We start from the raw sequence: 19,398 nt of genomic DNA, 5'->3' as shown, positions 1-19,398 counted from the left end.
CAAAAAGAGGAAATCAATTCCTCCCTGTGTCTTTCTTTTCCTTTGGACCATTTCCTCTTCATTGAGGGGAGTGAGACTTTGTCTCACATCATAAAACAATATTTCCATCATCTACAGTTATTCCCTAAATAGAAACTTGCATACTGGGGCTGTGAACGTTCCACGGACTCAACTTATCGACCAGATGTCCGAAAGCTTCAGCGAAGTGGCCGAAGCAGCCGTATCGGGAGAGCAGGAGAGTAGAGGTCACTTTAATGGAACCAGTCTCTGTGTGGATCTCTTATAAACACGAAGCAGAGACTTCACATCTCCAAAAGGCTTATGGCGAAAACATATCATGATGAGGATGGGTTGAATTTTAAAAAATGAGATGATTTCGTATGTTTAAACCTAAAATATGCTGCAACAATTACAGTTTGGGGGTAAAAAACATCCTGAGATATTATCTATTTGGAGTAATGCCGTGTTCACGTCAGAAAGATTACTATGTTGACGATTTCATCAAGAAAGTGAAATGATTACAGAGTTGGTCTTGTCATGATTAATATACTGTGCTCTGAAAATACAACGAGATATCCATTAATCTAATTTAGATTGAACAACAGTCTTTGGCTGATGTGAGGCGTCCATATTTGTTTTCTTCTCAGGCACACATTATCGTAATTACGACTTGGATGTTGACGTGAACGCTACGCACAAGTCCTAAGCTCATTATTACGATATGGCACGAACACAGCCTTACACACAAAGACTGGTCCACTGTTTTGACTGACAGTCGCTTGGCAACATGAGCAAACAACACACCAACTGTAGTCAGATTTTGGTTCAAATACACAACACCCAATTCTTAGAGGTCGGGTGTCAGTCGTACCCTGACGCTGTGAAGCAGCTGTACAGAGCTCTCTGGACTCTGGATCTCACCCATGTTAGCTTAACTTCAGCCCCAGTCAGGTGGAAGACAGACTGCCAGGAAACCGGCAGACTGTTTTCTTTCCCCCATTCAGTTCACCATGCTGAATTAATTATTGAGGCGCCCCCTGGTAATTAAATTACACTTATTGGGACTAGCTAATCATAAGAAATTTACATATCACTTAGGATTTTTCCAATAGCCATAGCTCCAGTCAAAAGGCTAATTCAGCAAAACATCTGAGGGGAGGTTCCCACTTGACATTAATCACACGTGTGCCATCACAAGCCTGGTTTTTGCATAAGAACTCAGTCTGGCTTAACAGTACAGTTACATCAGATCCTTAGTATTAGTGAAAGGCATTATGGGCTTTATAACCATTGTCCTCATCACAGAGACAATGCCATCTGAATGCACATCCTTCCACTGTCCCTGATGGTTTTAGCAAACCTACAGATGCCGCCACACCTCAAAAGCACTCCTTTTCTTTCTTTTTTTACATGTGTTATGGGCCAGTTATCTGCACGCAGAGTCGGTGAGAAGCAGATGTGAAAGTTTAATCACAGAACAGCCTGTCAGCCTCTCCCTCCTCCTGCTATTTACATCCTCCCCGTGGCCGCGACAGCTCAGGACCCGCCTGAACTCAGCCAGATGGACCTGTATTTCAACATTTCAAATGTGAGGAGGATAATGTTGGAGAAAAGCAGAACCCCAGAACCTCCCTGCTACCCCGACGGCCCAAAGTAAAAATGTTAAATCTACCCCACGCGAACAATCGCTCAGCACAGGTGGGCCGTCTGCTGTTTCACATTGTCGAGAGCAGCAACAAAGAGACATGAAACCGTGGCAAGCTGCCGCTGTCCGGGCATGAAGCCAAGACCCTCCCTCCCCGTTGTCTCCTACGCTCTGAATCCTCTGCATCCCGCTCTCCCACTGGTCCCTCAGGGCCCCCCTCCAGCCCACGATGAAGGGATCGTTATCATGCTTTTGGTAAAGCGAGCTCGTTTTTGTTTTTTTTGCACAGATATCGGTAACTCAAAGAGTCCAGCAGCCTTTCCAGGTTATCTCACACTTTCAGTGTCTGTGTCTGTGACACTACATGGCAGAGGGCAATTGGGGGGCCGGTGACCGTGAGGATAAGCTTTGTTTTGGCTCCCTCCTGGTTGAGCCAGCCAAAACATATCATAGATTAGTTAACCATGCATACAAAGACGGCCCCTTTGATTGCAAATCCAAGAGCAACAGTGGAGCTTCCTGCTGTCATTTATCTGGTCTGTGGAAGTGGACCTGGTCAGGAAAACTAAAGAGATAAAACTCAAAGTGGGATTATAACAACATGAGATTTAATTACTTCTGATAGTCAAAGTATGCTTGTGAAGCTGTGGCTGAATTTAGACGTTTCGCCTGGAAAATCTTTGATTCAATTAAATCACGTTACACGACGTCCTCTCTGGAGCAAAGAGAAGCACTAAAGTCAGTCTCACCTCTGAAAATGTGTGCTTGTGCATGTTAACGGACGTCGGATCACATACATAACGTTTAGCCACACCCTTCAGACGGGCAGGAAGCAGCTGTTAAACCGATCACATGGAACAGTGGGTTTCTCATCAGAGAAGAAGTCTTTCCCCTCTTTTGTCACCTTTTCCTGTTTTCTGCAGGTTTCCACTGCACATATTTAATTCAGTATATATATATATATATATATACACACACACACACACACACACACACACACACACACACACACACATACATATATATATACACACACACACACACACACACACACACACACACACACAGGATCTGCAGGAGGGTTATTGAGTGTCAGGGTCAGAGGTGAATGATGGAGAGAATAAAAGAGATTCATTTTGAAAAAAAGGCAGTGGCTTCGGTTGCCAAGCTTTTTTTAAAAAGGAAAGTTGGCAGTCCATTCACCTTTTAGTATTTTGCGTAATTCTGTTAGGCCAGTTGGAAAGCTGAGAGGACGAGACAGCACAGAAAGTTCTGGTGAGACTCAATCCCAGAGTTGTAGGTGGGCTGCTGGACTCAGATCCGACATCCTTTTATTAAATGTTCATTGAAAAGAAAAAGGGTCGAGCAACGAGCAGGAAATATGTCTGAAACAAGTAGAATGTTTTTGACACTTATTGGCTCTCATTGTCTGTAGGGTCAAAATTAACATTTTAGTAGACAATTGTTGTCACAATCCATCATTCTCATCAAGTGGGCTAACGCAAAAATATGTCTTTAGAATACACAAAAAAATAACTCTACAGTTGCTTAAAATCAGCGTAGTGTCATGCTTCTAGTCAGTGGATGGATAACAACAATTAAAGCAGAGAGACAAAGTTAGCGAGGTAGCTATTGTAACTGGCGAACATAATGGACCATTTAGCAGCTAAAGAATTTCCCTTGTGTGTTGATGGAGACCAAAATGGAGCTAAAAGTAGAGTGAATATTGGATGCCAAGAGGACACAAGCATGACTCCAAATTAAAGTTAATGCTCACCATATCATTTTTTTTATGTGGCACTATGTCAATGTCGTGTTTACGACTTGATAAGCAGGATGAATCAAGTAGCCAACATGTGAATCTGTGCACCAGCTTGATATGAATATGATTATTTGATCACATTGTGTTTGCAATAAACTATTTGACCCTTAATCCACAAAACACCATTGAGTAAGAAAGTAGCCCGTTGAGTAATGCTGGAGTTTTGTATGATTGAATGTCTGTGAATGCAGCAGCCGGCATTAGTAGCTCCACCTAATTCTTATCTTGAATTGAGCTCGGATATAAAAACAATGACCTAATCACCGGGGCCTGGATACACTGTGCACACAAACATGCCTGCAAACAAAAATGTTGCACAAGAGGGACATGTAGCAAACATTTAGCAAACATTTAGCTGCCAATGTGTTCCTTCTCGTTTGCCTGATACATTTTGATATTTCAGTTCATGTCTTACATAAATACAGTCAGACCTGCATCCAAGGACACGCCCACTGTCGTCACAGCAGCTTCACTCATTGTCGAGTATCCGGTAAATGGCCAAAGCCTCTCTGTGTACAATGGACCCAGTGTGCAAGCTGCCAGACTGAGATGGAAAACAAGTGAGGAGGGGCGCTGAGCTAAAAGTGCTGCAAGCAGTTTGTAGTCACTTGTGGTCGAGAATGAGAGATGACAGGAATGTCAATGAGAGGAGATGACAGGTAGACAAGGGTCGGCTCTCTTCTCTTGACACAGGATGTTCTTAAAGCTGAACTTAAATCAGTATATACTGTACAGCTTTGGTGTTTAAACAGAGATTGACAACGCATCTCCTAGCAACGCCAGCCCTAAAATGTTGCATCTAAGCCCCAAAAAAAGAGCGTTGGGCTTTGGAATTGAAACTTTCAGGTCGTCACATAACACAATGGGGCTCAAAAATACTGTTTCCCACAGACTTACATTGGGAAAAAGACGTCTGTAAATCAGTGATTTTTTCTTCTTTTTTAGGTAAATCTTCTTACTTCCCAGTAAGAACACTTAAATCGCTCTTATTTAAATCAATAAGTCCTAAACATTCAGAATCCAGAGTTATTTCCCGAGGCATAAGGAACTGTTCATGCTGTTCATGTATGTGAGCTGAGGACAGAGGCAGAGTTAAACGCTTGCTTTGTAGGCCCCATGGATGCAGAAGATCCCGGTAAATTTATACCCGTTAGTCAAACTTTTTTTCCTCTTTATACATCCATGTTTGCACCGTGCATTTTACAACTTTTAGAAATGTATGATATAAATAAAAGCTATACATGCGTTTCGGACTGGGAAGTTGGTTTCCCCCCAAAAAAAGTTATCCACTGATTTAGAGACGTCTCTTTCCCAATGTAAGTCAATGGGGAAAAGACTTTTTTTTTTGTCCAAATGGCATCACTTCAATGCAAACACTCTGTCTGTGGACCTGGGTTGCAATATCATAGGTTACAAATTTCAATTGAGTTGAGTTCTAAAATCTGCGCTTAAGCCAGAGTGCAAATAACTAAGACAACAGATGGATCATGAACCAGAGACAATCTTAAAAGGGTCTCAATTCTGCACACTTCAGCCTGCAAAGACCGCAGCTGTTGCTCTGATATTAATTCACAGACTTCTTCAGCGGTCACAGAGCGTTCCCACATAGTGTAAGCCCACCACAGGGACCCTCCAGAGCCTATCACTTGGGAAAACATTTTCTCTGCATTTGCCTTTTATTTGCCTGGCGAGGGAATGGAGGCATGTTTGTGTTATGCGTGAGGCGGTTGTCAAGGAGACCCGGGTTTCTCAGACGAGCAGCATGCCAAGTTATTTCAAACATCTCTCACTGTATTGTATGATCTGGAGAGCTTTACTTTACTGTTAATAAAAACACATCTTCAAGCGGAAATTACTCCATGATATTCTCAGCGGTCGACAGAGAGATCAGACACAAACGTATTCTACTCCAGTTGCAAACATGTCTCAAGATTCATACTTATTATAGGTATAACATGTTATTAGTGCTTGATTATTCACTGGTTTGTGGTTGGACATGCTTAGTGGCGATGCAAAGAAATGTGACTCAAAAATCCCCCTGCCACAAGAACCTTTATTTGATTTAATCAAAGGAAAACCACAAGATATATATGGTTCCCTCCAACAGGATGGAGGAAATGACACTCTGTTTAGGAAACTGTCTTTTAGAGGATATGTGATGAGTGTGGATGATCTGTTCCTACCATGTTATACCGTTTATGTGTTTTATATGCTGTCACTTTAAAGGCTGCCAAGCTTTGGATTTCCCCCACGCTGAAGCGTTTGGGTTGTAGTAAAAATGGTAAAATAAAACCTTGTATGAAAAGTGTAAGGAATGGATCAATCAGTGCTTGTATCTACTCTAACGTAAGCTGCAAACGTTAGCACAGGGGTATTCAATTAACATTCCAAAAGGTCCAGATTGAGCAAATCTCCTCGGGCAAAGGTCCGGAACATTACAATATCTAACTTGCGCTATTTAGTGCCATATATATATATTCAAGAAGCCTAGTAATAACAACGTCTCTGTGTAGTCAACAACTGTCAAATCAAATAAAGAAAGTACACATCAATTATATTTTAACAATTATTATTCTCAGTTTTCACATTTAACTTGATGGATTATAAATAATACATAGAAATACATAAATAAATGTTCTTCTCATTTCAAGTAAAATAAGGGCTGGATTAAAGAATAACTGACAAACAGAAAGCTTTTGAAAAATGTGCATCTTAAAATAAATCACTTAATTTTAGAAAAAAAACGATTTCACTGAATTGCTCTGCAGCTTCAGTTCATTCAGGTGTGAAGTGATGTCAATCAAAAAAGCCACAATATTATATTTTTCTCATCTTCTAACAAGATAAATGTGTGTGCAGCGACTATCTGTGGTTATTACCACTTGTTTCAGCTCTATTCTCTCTGTTAACACCATGGTTGGTTAATTAATTAACGTGTTAGGATTCTGATCATATTGGGCTCTTAGGTTTATTTTCTGTCTTCATTTCAGATGTGAGTGGGTACGTTTGCTCAAAAGAGTTGTGCTTTGTCTCGTAGTAACGCTTCACATTACCGCTTTAATAATCGTCACGGTCTCTGAACATGTGAGACACACTGTTTTAAACTGTCCGTGTGAAGAATTCACCAATAAGAGTCTGTTCATTGTTGGTTAAAGACTCTGGTCTCTCTTTGAAGAACGTCAAGTGAAATAACTTCTCTGACTCACGTAATAATACTCCTCGTTCTCATTCCTCGTCTCCCTTGTGTGTGTTCATCTCACTCGAGTCAGGAAACTTATCAGAATACTCATATTTGATTGGCTGAGCTACATCACGTGATGTGATTTACGCCGCTGAACAAGTGCCGTAAAGGCTGAAAAAGCTGCGCCGGTTAAAATACTGCTAACATTAGCTGCTTTGTTTAACTTTTTATTGGATTTGGGAAAGTTAACACCACAACAACCTTATTCAAAATGGCATCACGTTTGCCAAACACATTGATTAATTCTCACCCTAAAAGCCTTTTCTTTTCTAGTGTTAAAAGTAAAAACAAACGCTGTGTTCAAAATCATACTAAATCATAACACACTATTGCTTGAGTTTACTTCAGTGTGCATTATAAATTGTATGCAGTACAGATTGAGTATTGCCAGCTACTATATCCACCTCTATCTGAAATCAAAGACCAATTGTTTAAAAAATCACTTAGAAAGAAGAAACTGGAAAATCTGCGACCATTATCACTGTAAACTGTACATGTGCCGTGCAAGAATGTTTCTTTATAAGCTGTTTTAGTGTGTGTTGTAACAGGGACGAAACCTTCCATTTACAAGGCTGACTGGAAACCCTGGACACCAATTCCTCCAGTGCAGCAGCTCAGATACAAAACAGTGGTTCAAAAAGATTAAAAAAAAAGAGCTCCCAGATGTTAATATGATGATGTCATCAATGAAAAGGAGCACACATGCAGTCAAATTTTTCGGGACAATTAAAGACCCCACGATAGATCCAATTTGCATGTAAGGCTTTGTCAGAAGCCATTTACATCTACACCCACTTCAAAACACGACTCGGTGTCTGGAGCTCTGTTCAATGCAACATCCAGATCCCTCGCTGAGATACAGCTCACACAGGGGCCAGAAGTGGACCACATCACACAGGGCAATTATAAAATCTTCAGCACCGTTTTGGAAACGGGGCTATCTTCATCCAGATGGAGCTGAACGAAATAGAGTCAGTTTGGTTTTCTGGAGGTCAGCCTTACTGGTCTGCGTACTGTCAGACCAGAGACTAAAAGCTTGAGCCTTGACCGCAACGTAAACACACTCTGGGACTCAGAGACGGTACAATTTCTTTTACACAAAAACTATGATCCTTGTGTGCATGCTTCGCATTACCGCATTAAAATCATGCAGTTTAAACCCTCCCATTGATTTACTGGTCTTTGCCGCCATCTTTAATGGGCTGACGAGAACAACAACAATCGCAAACAGAAGACCACAAACGGTGGCCATGCGCCATACCTGTGTAAATAAATCTGAAAGCAGCAACAGCAAACAAACCACAAAGTCAGTCAAGTTTCCACAGATTCTTTGAAACTGTATGTATTTCATTAGGATTAAAATGATATATAAACTGCTCTTTGTTTATGGATTTGAAATGAGATGGTGCACAGGGGACAAAGAAACAAACTGTCTGAATAAAGTCCCCAGTTTATATAATGCAACCTTTACCAACTCTGGCCAGCTCTCTACAGTATTACATTTCTCAGTTGTTGAACCAACTTCATGAGGTTTCATGGAAATACAGACAAAACAGACGTGCACATTTGATGATTAATGGCTCTCCAACTGCGATTTGACATTCATTGGGATTCGCAGATGCTGTCTGAAGGAAAGGCGTTTAGTCATGAATATCCTGAGATCTATTTTTTTCCCATTTACTCAATGGATTCTCCAGTTGCACAGAGAATACTGTACAGTGGTAACTCTCCAAATACCAGCATTCCGTCATTTTGGTCCACTAATATCCTAAATGCGGCATGTGGGAAAGTGTGAGAGAGCAGAGAAGAAGACTATTATACTTCAAACAAGATAGTTTAGATAATCTTGTAGATGTAAGCATTCCTTTGGGGTGAAATCTGAATTATTTAAGTACCAATAATGGCTTTAATTATGGGTGTTACAGCACATGCAGCTGCTTCATTAAGTTGCTATCAATGCTTTGATTTTGTTTACCGATTATCAGAGTCAAAACAAAACAATGAATGACCTAATGTGTTTATCTGGTTATAAATACATCCATAGAGTCTCTATGATTTTAACTGTCCTTCTACGACATTATGAGCCTAATGAAGCATACCATTGTTTTTTTAGCATTCTAATAAAATCTCAGTTACTGAATGACCATGAAGTCAGCTCGAGTAAAATGTACAGCCCGTCACTGGTCACTGGTCACTGTTCCTGCTGAGTCTCTTTAGCGTGACTTACGGGGAGAAGGAGAGCAGAAGCATGTCATTTTGTGCACTTGATGAATCATTAGTCTGGTGTTTGATTTGATGAGGGATTTATGTGGCATTTACAGGATCAAAATGTAACTATCCAAAGCTTTTTCGCTCGATGATTGCTCACAGTGTTCAGGATTTAAGTGCAGTTTCAACTGAGACGGAAACCAACCATGAAGCTTTAAAAAGAATCAAAAGAAAACCGCTGTGTGATGAAAATTGGAGCAGTGGATGAGGTAAGCCACTCGGATTGGTGGGTTTCTGCAGGAGCAATTTCCAGACCTGCCAACCTTGTGAAAGTGTGTGTGGTTATCCCTCCTTAAAGCAGAGTAAACCATTGAAGAGGCAACTTGGATTCTCAATTATTTCCCCCCTAGTAACCACCTGTCTTTGAAAAAGACTCAACTACTTGAAAGAAGTTTACCATTGTGGCAAACACACATTTATCTTCATCTTCTTAAAAGTTAGATGAGAAGATCAATATCCCTTGTCTGTGCATTGCATTGGAAATGAAGCCAAGAGGTAAAGTTTAACTTAGCATAATACTGGAAGCAGAGTCTTCCCATGAATCCACATTTTGTTTTTTTTGTGTACAGAACACTAAAGACATACCATGAACTTTAGTCAGAGCTGGCTAGCTGTTTCCCCTGCTTACAGTCTTATGCTAAGCTAATCTAATTGCCTCATGGCTCCAGGTCTATATTGAATGCACAAACATGAGTGTGTTTGACATTATAGTTTCCACAGTTGGCAGAGGACAGAACCGCCATAAAGTGTTTACACACTATAATAGTAGCCATTCTAACAGAAGCTCGATGTCCTCCTACAAATAGCACTCAAAAGTTTTGGTCACCATGGCAGAAGCATGCAAAACTTCAGAGTAATCTTCACAAAGTCCGGTCCTGAGGTCCATCCTCAAAGCCCAACGTGGCATCATGTTGCCAAGTGTTGCACGGGACGCATTAATGAGCCATCTTTTGTCCAAGTCAAAGCCTGCGAGCCAGTCCAACATGTGTCCACCTACTGTAAACTTTAAAAAGGTCAAGAAATAGAAAAGAAAGCAAGCTTGTAGCTGAAATAGACTTGTGACAGTTCTGACTCTGTGCCAAGTCTACAATTAGGTGATACAAGACCCACTGAGTTCCTAAAAACTGACAAATGAGTCTGGATCTAGCAACTGCAAATCCCATGTTTGCTTTAACGTGTCACCATTTATGTTCCAAAAAATATTGAAATATCTTTGCTGACTTTTCTTGAACCTTTAATGGGCCCAATGGTGCTGGAATAAAGCAGTATGAGTTGGTATCACGGCCAAAATAGGGCTTCTAATGAGCAGATATCTTAACATATTCAGAGTTTTGGAGGTACCAGAGGGAACAGGTGCTAAATAACAGGGCTGTGGTGAAGAGGTATTTTACAATTTTCAGTGGAAAGTGGCTTGATCTATGTGGAGGTTTATGGAAGAAGGCTGTTCTGCTGGTTTCAGTGAATGAGAGTCGCTTTCATGGCTGCAGAAGAGAGAAACTTGATTTACTGACAGCAGAGGTTGTGGAGGCCAGGGAACAAAGAGGGGATTGTGTCTTTTGATCACTTATTGAGCTTGGGGAAGAAACCCATTCCAACCCAAACAGAGTGTAAATATTTAGCCAACAGTGTTGGACATAGTTCTGCTGTCTATTTTCTCGTTCACTGATCTAAGTGGAAAAATCAAAGCTCTGAATCGCAATCAGAAAAGAAGGCAGAGGGGAAAAAACTGCATGGCAGGCTGTTTATGCAACTGGTGTTCAAGCAGTGGCAATACAAAGAATATATCATTATATAACAAGTAATTTAAGTTTAATTTAAATTCTTTTTTTGGCTCCTTTGGTGCAGGGCAACACGTTGCAAGCACAGCACTGAGATATTATCACCTTGTAAAGTTGTTACGGTGTGTTAAACAGTTGCCAGCAGATATGGAGCAACATTATCATGCATTTGGATTTGCTTTTGTGTTCATTTGATGAATGCAAATCCAATGTTTACTGTTTCTTGTCTCCACCAACTGTGAGGAAAGTATCTGGCACCTTAGCTGCTAAATGCTCCATCATGTTCACCAGCTAGTTGCTAACTGTATCTGCCTGGTGCGGCTGAAATGCACGCTATGTGACCGGAAGCAGAAAACAGGAAAGCTGTGGGCTTAAAAGCCCAAATACTGAGATAAAAGACACTGAAACACTCTGTTGAGTTGAGGGAAACTGTGGGAGGAGTGATGAATAAATAAATGAAATAACATTAGAAGAGCAGAAGACATAAGAAGCCATTTTGCAGCAAGAAACACTTTAAATCGGTGCTGCAAAAACAAGAATACCACTAAAATCAAGTAAACATGTTGTATTGTTCCACAGTCTTACTCATTCAAAATAATATCCCACAGACATTTTATACAAAGCGAATTGTCTGAATTCGGAAAATTGGAGTCACGCTTTTATTTAGAATAAAACCCTAAATTCCATCCAGCATGCCTGGCTACCTTTCAGCTATAATGAGTTCAAGCAAAGGCGGAGACTAAATTTAAGGTGATATTGTGAAACTGTGGTTCTAAAACCAGCAAAGGAACAGGTTTCGGCGTTTGTTGACAAGGAGCATGAAGTCAGCTTATCACGAGGCGCTTTCCGTCAACAAGCAAAATATCAGACTATGTAAAAAAAGACCTGAATGTGGAGCTGCGATCCAGAAAACATACTTGCATAGTTAAGAGTGAAATATGATGTTTCCCTTCTCAGTCAGAAAACAAATAATGTGAAGCAGGTTACAGAGCAATCAATAGACAAGTATGTGCAACAAATCTTAAGGCACAAAATGGGGCTCCGGGGAAAACAGCGAGGCTAAATACTGTGGTAGTAAAACCAGATGTTGATGATTTACAGGCACTCGTGGATAAATATATTAACCAACGCATCCAAGAAGCCGGCTACTTCTATTATTTAATCACACGTCCAATTTTAAATTCATTTTATTTCACCATCCTTGCATTGATTAAAATGAGACTTAAAGCAAAGGTAATAGTAAGCATCACAAAATGGTCAAATTATTGTACATAACGGCGCTTTTATTGATGGAAAATAATTGTACAAAAACACTAAATAGGCTATCACACATCTGGCAACGCTGAGAGATCGGTAAGGTTACTACTGTAAGTGATACCGTGAAGCCAGTTCACATGACATGCTCACGTTTTCAGCTTACTTTTGAGCACAGAAACACACTTTTGACCTAATCCACGTTATCATTAACCAGGAAGTATGAAGACTGCAAAAAGTTACACAGGGCAGCGTGAGTGGAGGTGGAAGTGTTTATTTATTTGTCACATAAATTCCTTACTTTATTAATGCCACTTTCATTTGAACCAAAATCAAGATCTTTTCCTAAATCTCAGTAAGTATTTCACAATCTTTTCCTAAACCTTATAAAGTAGTTTTGTTGCCTAAAACCTAAAGTGGTTTCCTGTGAAGACAGAGATTTATTTTGAAAAAGACTGTATGCATGTAACGAGTGGAAATTGACAGGAGTTGATGGAATTTAGGAAAACACAGGAAAAATCAGGAATAACTTTTTGTAAGATATCTACATACGAACTGTTGTATGAGGATACGTTCATTCACAAGTTCTGTTTTCTTACCAAACTGAAAGTGACTTGTCTTTTGGGTCTGTAAAAGGAAATGATCACGCAGTATCCTCAGAAGCATGCAGCCTCAGCCTCTTCATTTCCTGTTATTGAGGAACTTGCAGTTGTCATAGCAGCGGACACAACCTCCCTGACAAACAATTACCCAGTTGCCAAGGAAATTACAGCTTACCCCAGTGTTTATTTACTTGACCTTTCTGTTCCTTCTGAATAGTTGAGCTTGTGCCAGGTCCCAGCATTAGATGGGCCTTAATGAAAATGGTTTACCGTAGCAATTTGACTGGTTTTATGGGATGCTTTTTTAATCGGAAAACGTCTGCAGCAATGTTTTTCTCGTTATGGTGCCCAATTTGGGCTTTCCTCCCTTGACAGTTCCCATGAAGATTCAAATGCTTGACCTGTTCTCACCCCGACCAGCCGTGTTTGTACAGGAATCTGTGTGTGTGTGTGTGTGTGTGTGTGTGTGTGTGTGTGTGTGTGTGTGTGTGTGTGTGTGTGTGTGTGTGTGTGCGCGCATGAGAGTATTTGTTTTGATTGAGGGGCCGTAACTGAAAGACATCCAAGTCAAACACGGCCTGAGCTCGTCTGCCATCTCCGGCTTCCTGCACAGAGGGCCTAAAATATTTTGGTGACACTTTGCAACCATGGGAAGAAAAAGAAACAAAAGTACACAACACGTGGGCACAAACCTGTGACTAGAGAGTTGCTCTCCCATCTCTTTAAACACAACTGTGTTCAATGCAAGTTTATCAGTATAGTACAGTTGAAAGTAATATACATAAAAAGCATTCAAGTTATAATCTTTAAGATTTTCATGAAATTAAACTTTATGACAATATCTGTGGTCAGCATTTCTTCAGCAATTCAATGTATTTACATCCTGTGATTATTTTCTGTTTTACTCATTTTCACTGCACTCCAGCACAATTCTGAAGTACTTTTTCCTGCGACTTTATACTTCTGCTCTACTACATCTTAGACAAATGCTGTAATTTTTACTCCACAAAACTTAAGTTACTTTGCTCAGATTAACATGTATTCATTAAATAAAGATGTATTGTTATAGATTAAGATAATACTTTATTGATCCATGGCAGGAAATTCACAAGCTACCAAGCAGTAAATAACGTAATTCAAATTAGCTCCACCTTTAGCTGCAACATTAAAGTGACGAAACCATTAATGCATCAATAATTATAATCCAATAACATAAACATTCTGCTTAATGTGTACTTTTACTCAAAGTATATTTTGATGTTAATACTTCTACTTGTAACGGAGTACTTCTTCCCTGTGGTATTTCTACTTCTTCCACATACGCATGAGCATAAATTTGGCACCATACCATTCATAAACCAACATTGGTGCAAACATGTGATTGACTTTCTTGCAGCAGCTTTCTGAATAAGCTGCCGACCTGTGAAGACACCATTACAGTAGTTCAAGTAGCACAAGTTACTGCTGCAACAGAGCTGATCAGCAGGAGATTGTGGCTACAGATGGCAACATTTCCACAGCACTGGCAAGCTCACAAAATCTCCCCTGTGGTCATTATGACACCAGGATTCACTCACTATTATGACACTTCCTGCAGCCACTCATCTCGAGCACCGAGTATCCTGCAAGGGGCCAAAGGGATCTTTTTGCAAACCCTAAGCACGTTCAAACAAGCTAAGTATAACTCAGCAGAGGGCAAGAGACATGATGAAAGAGGGGAAAAAAGCCTCTGAGATGATGTGACGCAAGACAAATGACCCCACAAACATGCAGTGAGCTGAGTGATGCTGATGTTCAGGGCAGTTGAGGGAAATCTTTATGAAAGCGTACAGTGTTGTGGGATGGTTATGATCAGTAGTCAAATGCAAATTGTAATGCACATGTCATGTCCTCTAAAAATGGAATTGCATGAGAAACAACTTAAAGGATCACTTCGGGTTACACGTCACAACATTTTAGGTCAAAATACAACACATACATCGTCCATGGCTTGGATCATCAAGACCTTCTGGAAGAGAGCTTTTCTTCCTCTGAATGGAAACGTATCATTACAGCCCTCACTGACAACAGTCCAGGACCAATCAACTCCTTTACCTCTGATGTGGGGATAAGTAATCAATCCAGAGATGACGAATCGCTATCAGCAATCAAAGCACAACAGAGTGCAGATGCTCTGGTGTTTCCCAGTTCGACTAAAATCACAGTGTTGAGCGTGAGGTAATGGAAGCATCAAAGGCGAGCAGAGATAAGAGTGCAGACAGCGACCTTGGGAAAACCTGGAGTGTGTCTGAGAGAGGAAAAGTGTGAGAAACTGAGACCCTGGCAGGAGAAGTTCTTAAAATCGGTCAGTGAAAATTTCCATTGGTTTGTCACTCCGAGCAATGCCTTTTCATGAACAAGTAATCACGTGAATAACAAATGTATTGATTCTAGCCACTTTATGAACATGTACATATACTGTACATGTCTGTGAGCAAATGTACTGGTTGCTTTCGGTTCGGCTGTATGAACATCTGCTGCAGATCATAGTAGCATGTGAATATACTGTGTCCATGCTAATGGACAGTATGCATGCATGAGCAGTATGTGAAACTGAATACAGCTACAATAAATGTATGTGTGTATAAGATTATTTTTGTTTCTAGGTGTATAAAACTGATGACTCAGCCGCTCTGACAGCATGTGCTTCACCCAGATACGGCTTGTTTTACTTCACTCCCTGAACATGTTTGCTTGTCTTGTGCTTTGCATAGACGCTGATCCATCACTGTGTATAATTACAGTGCTGCTCACATAAACTCAGCAAAACTTTTTGTACAATTAAAACATACAGAGTAGAGGTTATTTTTGATCCATGGCAAGAAGTGTACTGGGTTCATTTTGCTGCTCTGCAAGTAATTTCAGTCTTTCCTCCATTAATCTTCAAATCGAGGGGCCTCTCTAATTTTCCTCTAATTTCCTGATTGATGCTCATGCAATTCAAACCGTCAAATTAAATGTTTTCTCTATTCACGAATGTGAAGAACATTCACAGCGAGAAGATTTTCTCCTTACAAATATAACAGGCTATGATGTCATGCTACAGAATTTATGGCTCCCAAAGGGGAAACATACTTTAGAGCTCACGGTAGCTGCTCTCACAGTAGCTCCTCTGCGTTTGAGAAACTCAAACACAGAGGATCTGAAGAACTCACAGGTGAAAGGTCACTTGCACAATCTGCATGAGTTTGAATGATGTAAATGGAGCACACACAAAAAAGTAGTGTGCCCATCCCTTTTTTTAGAGGAAATCATGACATCATTTTTCAGTCCCAATATTGGCTGCCAGATCCAGCCCTCTGTTTTCAGTCATAAAATATTTTAAGCTTTTTTTTATTGACTGCTTTACAAGATGTCAATGTGCTCTTTAGGTAGATTCTGGTGACTGTGAAGCTGAAATGTATCCCAAAGCACTGCAAAAAAATTCTGCTCAGCTGCAAACTAAGCTAAGAAACATATTATTTTACTCAAAATCTAGCTGCTTGACCCCCTCTATGGTGCCTAAAAAACAAAAAGACTGAATCCTATACTTATTCATCTATTGCCCAACATTTATGAAATGTAACTATCTTGAGTCTAAAAGGTTGTGGAATCAGCCTACAAAATTAATTAACAAATGTAAGATTTTAGATTCTAAGTCAATTAATGACCTCCGTGTTATCACTGGTTTGCCTGTGCAGCATTTTGAACAATCTGCTAGACTGCATGTCTCTCCTGCAGACTATGCTCATTAACGTCTTCTTCTTTGCGTGTATCCACTTGATCAGTGATGTGGAACATGAAACCTGCCTCCATCTCCATCTCGTCTAATTTAAGGGAGGAGGCCTGATCACTGCAATATATAATTACAAGGCAGTAACAAAGACACATCACAACCTCGCTGGCTGGACCAGAGGCAAAGCCGACCCGGCGGCACGAAGCAGGTCACTGAGGCGAGACCCTCAGCTACCTGGGTGGCTGGGAGAGATTCTCTGATCTGCAGAGGGCAGAGCTTCTGCCTGGCATCCCGAATTTATTGGAACCCATCCCATCAGAAAAGTCCTCGCTGGACTTTGGAGATTCTCCCCACGCAGCAAAACCTGCTGGTAAATCTGTCACTGTAGGTACATCACTGGCTGAATCATTATTTCATGCGATCATTGTTGTTATACTTTCCCACAAAGTTCCAGCCCAAAACCAACTCACTGACTAAGCCATTATTCAAATCATGCTGCTGGCGTGGCCAAAAACAAGTTTGAGTGGTTTTCTCTTTCTTTGGACAGGTTGGCCACTGCTGTTAAATGTTGTGCAACATGTCTTCCAAATAAGACAAGTAAAATCCCTCCAGTGTCCTGCTTGAGACAAGATGTTTAGTAAGCTTTCACTACAAAGATATTAATCTGTGTGTGTTTATTGTGCTTTAACTTGGAAAATGGAAATGCGCCTCTATGAAATTGTCATCTCGATGAGTTAAATCAGTCAACATGAGAATGCCTCCGAAAGCACCAGAGGTCTCACAAGATCAGCCTTTTTGTTTGGTTGCCATGAGGATTTCATTAAAGGAGCTCCTCAGAAGGGTTTGTTATCTTTTAGAAGTCACTCAACTGTGAGAACAGACAGAAACGGGCTTCGCTCTGCAGGTGTGCCCGTATCTACAGCAGGCGTAGACGCCACATAAAAAGTGAGCGCAACAGCTTTACAACCCCACATGCACGTAGTGATACAGATAATAAAGTTATCTTTTCAAACCCACCGAAAACGTCAAAGGTCGCCCTGGGGTTGGGCAGTGTGATCGGCTTGTGTTGTAGTTGTAGAATACCCAGTATTCAAAGCATGAGCTCAATGTCAAATCCAGAGTCCGGGCCAGAGAGGCGTCTGACATCATCATCACCGGGGTGCAGTCCCAAGACTACACCAAAGAACAACAGGCTAGCAGCTGTGTGGCTACTAATCTGAGGAGGGGGATGTTACATGATGATATATGACACTACTGTTACATTTCCAACAGGCTACAAAATAAATTGCATTAAATACCAGCGTGTACACTAGCAGAGCAACATCAGCAACATGAGCCCGAATGTCCAAACCCACAATAATTGCATTTGGAGCCCATACAACTGATCCTCGATTATAAATGAACAATCACTTTCTCTGTTTATCCTCACTCGAACTAGACAAAGACAACTTAAAAAACAAAAAACGAGCAATAATAAATAAAAACTAACATCATTAATTATAAAATAACCTATCACTTCTTAACAAAAATAACATCTTCTGATCGAGTTCACGTGCGTTGTTGTTGTTGTTACTCACCTGTCTTCAGCGAGTCTTGAGCACCGTGAAGTCCTCCTCCATCTGCTGCTCCAGGTTCACCTCGTCTTCTCGAGGCATCTAAACCAGTCCACTCGGCCTCTCTGGTCCAACGGTGCTCCTTAGAGTCTCCACCGTATTTCAGCTGAATGTGGCTCTGCTGTCCTATCGGGAGTTATATTGTCACAAACGGCAGAAAGGTCTCACACACATTGCTGAACGCAGAAATCACTGATCTACCTGTGCATTTTAGCATTTAGCGTGTTCGCTAGATGCAGCATCCACCTGTTGGTGACGTAACACATAGGTGTGTTTGATTTGGGTCACTTGACGTGCTCATCCGGTGGTGTTTTTTAAGCCATTCCTTTGTTCCATTTTCATGGAAACCCAATTGCGCCACTGTGATGAAAGAAGAAAACGAAGAAACTTTCTCAAAATAATAACTTAGTATCTCAAACTAATCACAGTTAAATAATGAGAAACTTTCTCCAAACTAATGAGTTAGTATCTCAAAATGAGTTAGGGGCAAGAGACGCTCGACGCATTAAAAATTATGAAATCTGTTATCGGATATGATTCTTGCGCTTTGGCGTTTCAACAAATCAGCCCTCTGATACATTTCACCTAATTGTACGAAACTTAGTAGTCACAGGTTACATCCAAAAACCTAAAAAAAGTCTCTTGGTGCCTGTCACAAACCGGGCCGGACGGCCATGACAAAAAAGGGAGATGCAGTCAATGAAGCAGTTTAACAATTATTTATTAGGTTTAAAGCAAAATAGAAGACAAACATAAACTAACGGTGACATGTGAAGTCAGTAATGTCAGCAGTGTAAGTGAGTGTGTGCGTGGAAAGTGTATATGTAGTGTTGTATGGTGTAGAAACAAACCATAACTGCAACCAAAACCAAAATTGGTGTCTCAGGAAGGAGAGAGACTGTGGATCCAGAGGGTTTTTATAAAGGGTGCACTGGCACACGGCCAGTGTTGTTAATGGCCTCAGGTGTTTCCACTCTGCCTGACGATCCTCTGCCACACTCACCTCCACACCTGCAAGGCAAGCAGCCAAACAGGCAGACAAGGTCGTCACAGTGCCATGATCTAAACCCAACAGGATGTCAGCTATTTTGAATTTAGTGTGTATTTATGTTATTTTCTGCTTGTTTTGGGTACCGAAGTGTCGCTGGTTCAAGTCCGGAGTGTACTCTGGTAGCTGGAGATTTGCCTCCTGGGCACCTGCCGATGTGCCCTTGAGCATAGCAACTGCTCCTTGGGCGCTGTGTAGTAGCTGCCCACTGCTAATACCCGAATTAATCAAATGCAGAGGCTAAATTTCACAGTGCAGCTATTTCACCTTATGCTATATCTAACTATTTCAACTGTTTATCACTTACTTTTTGCTAACTATTTCAACTGTTAATTCATTACTTGGCTAACTTTTTCAACGTTCCACTACTTTT

This window comes from Cebidichthys violaceus, unplaced genomic scaffold (genome assembly GCF_023349555.1).
Source record: "Cebidichthys violaceus isolate CVI_PGR_0920_01 unplaced genomic scaffold, fCebVio1.0.p SCAF_28, whole genome shotgun sequence".
NCBI lineage: Eukaryota > Metazoa > Chordata > Actinopteri > Perciformes > Stichaeidae > Cebidichthys > Cebidichthys violaceus.
This window is presented reverse-complemented; position numbering follows the sequence as displayed.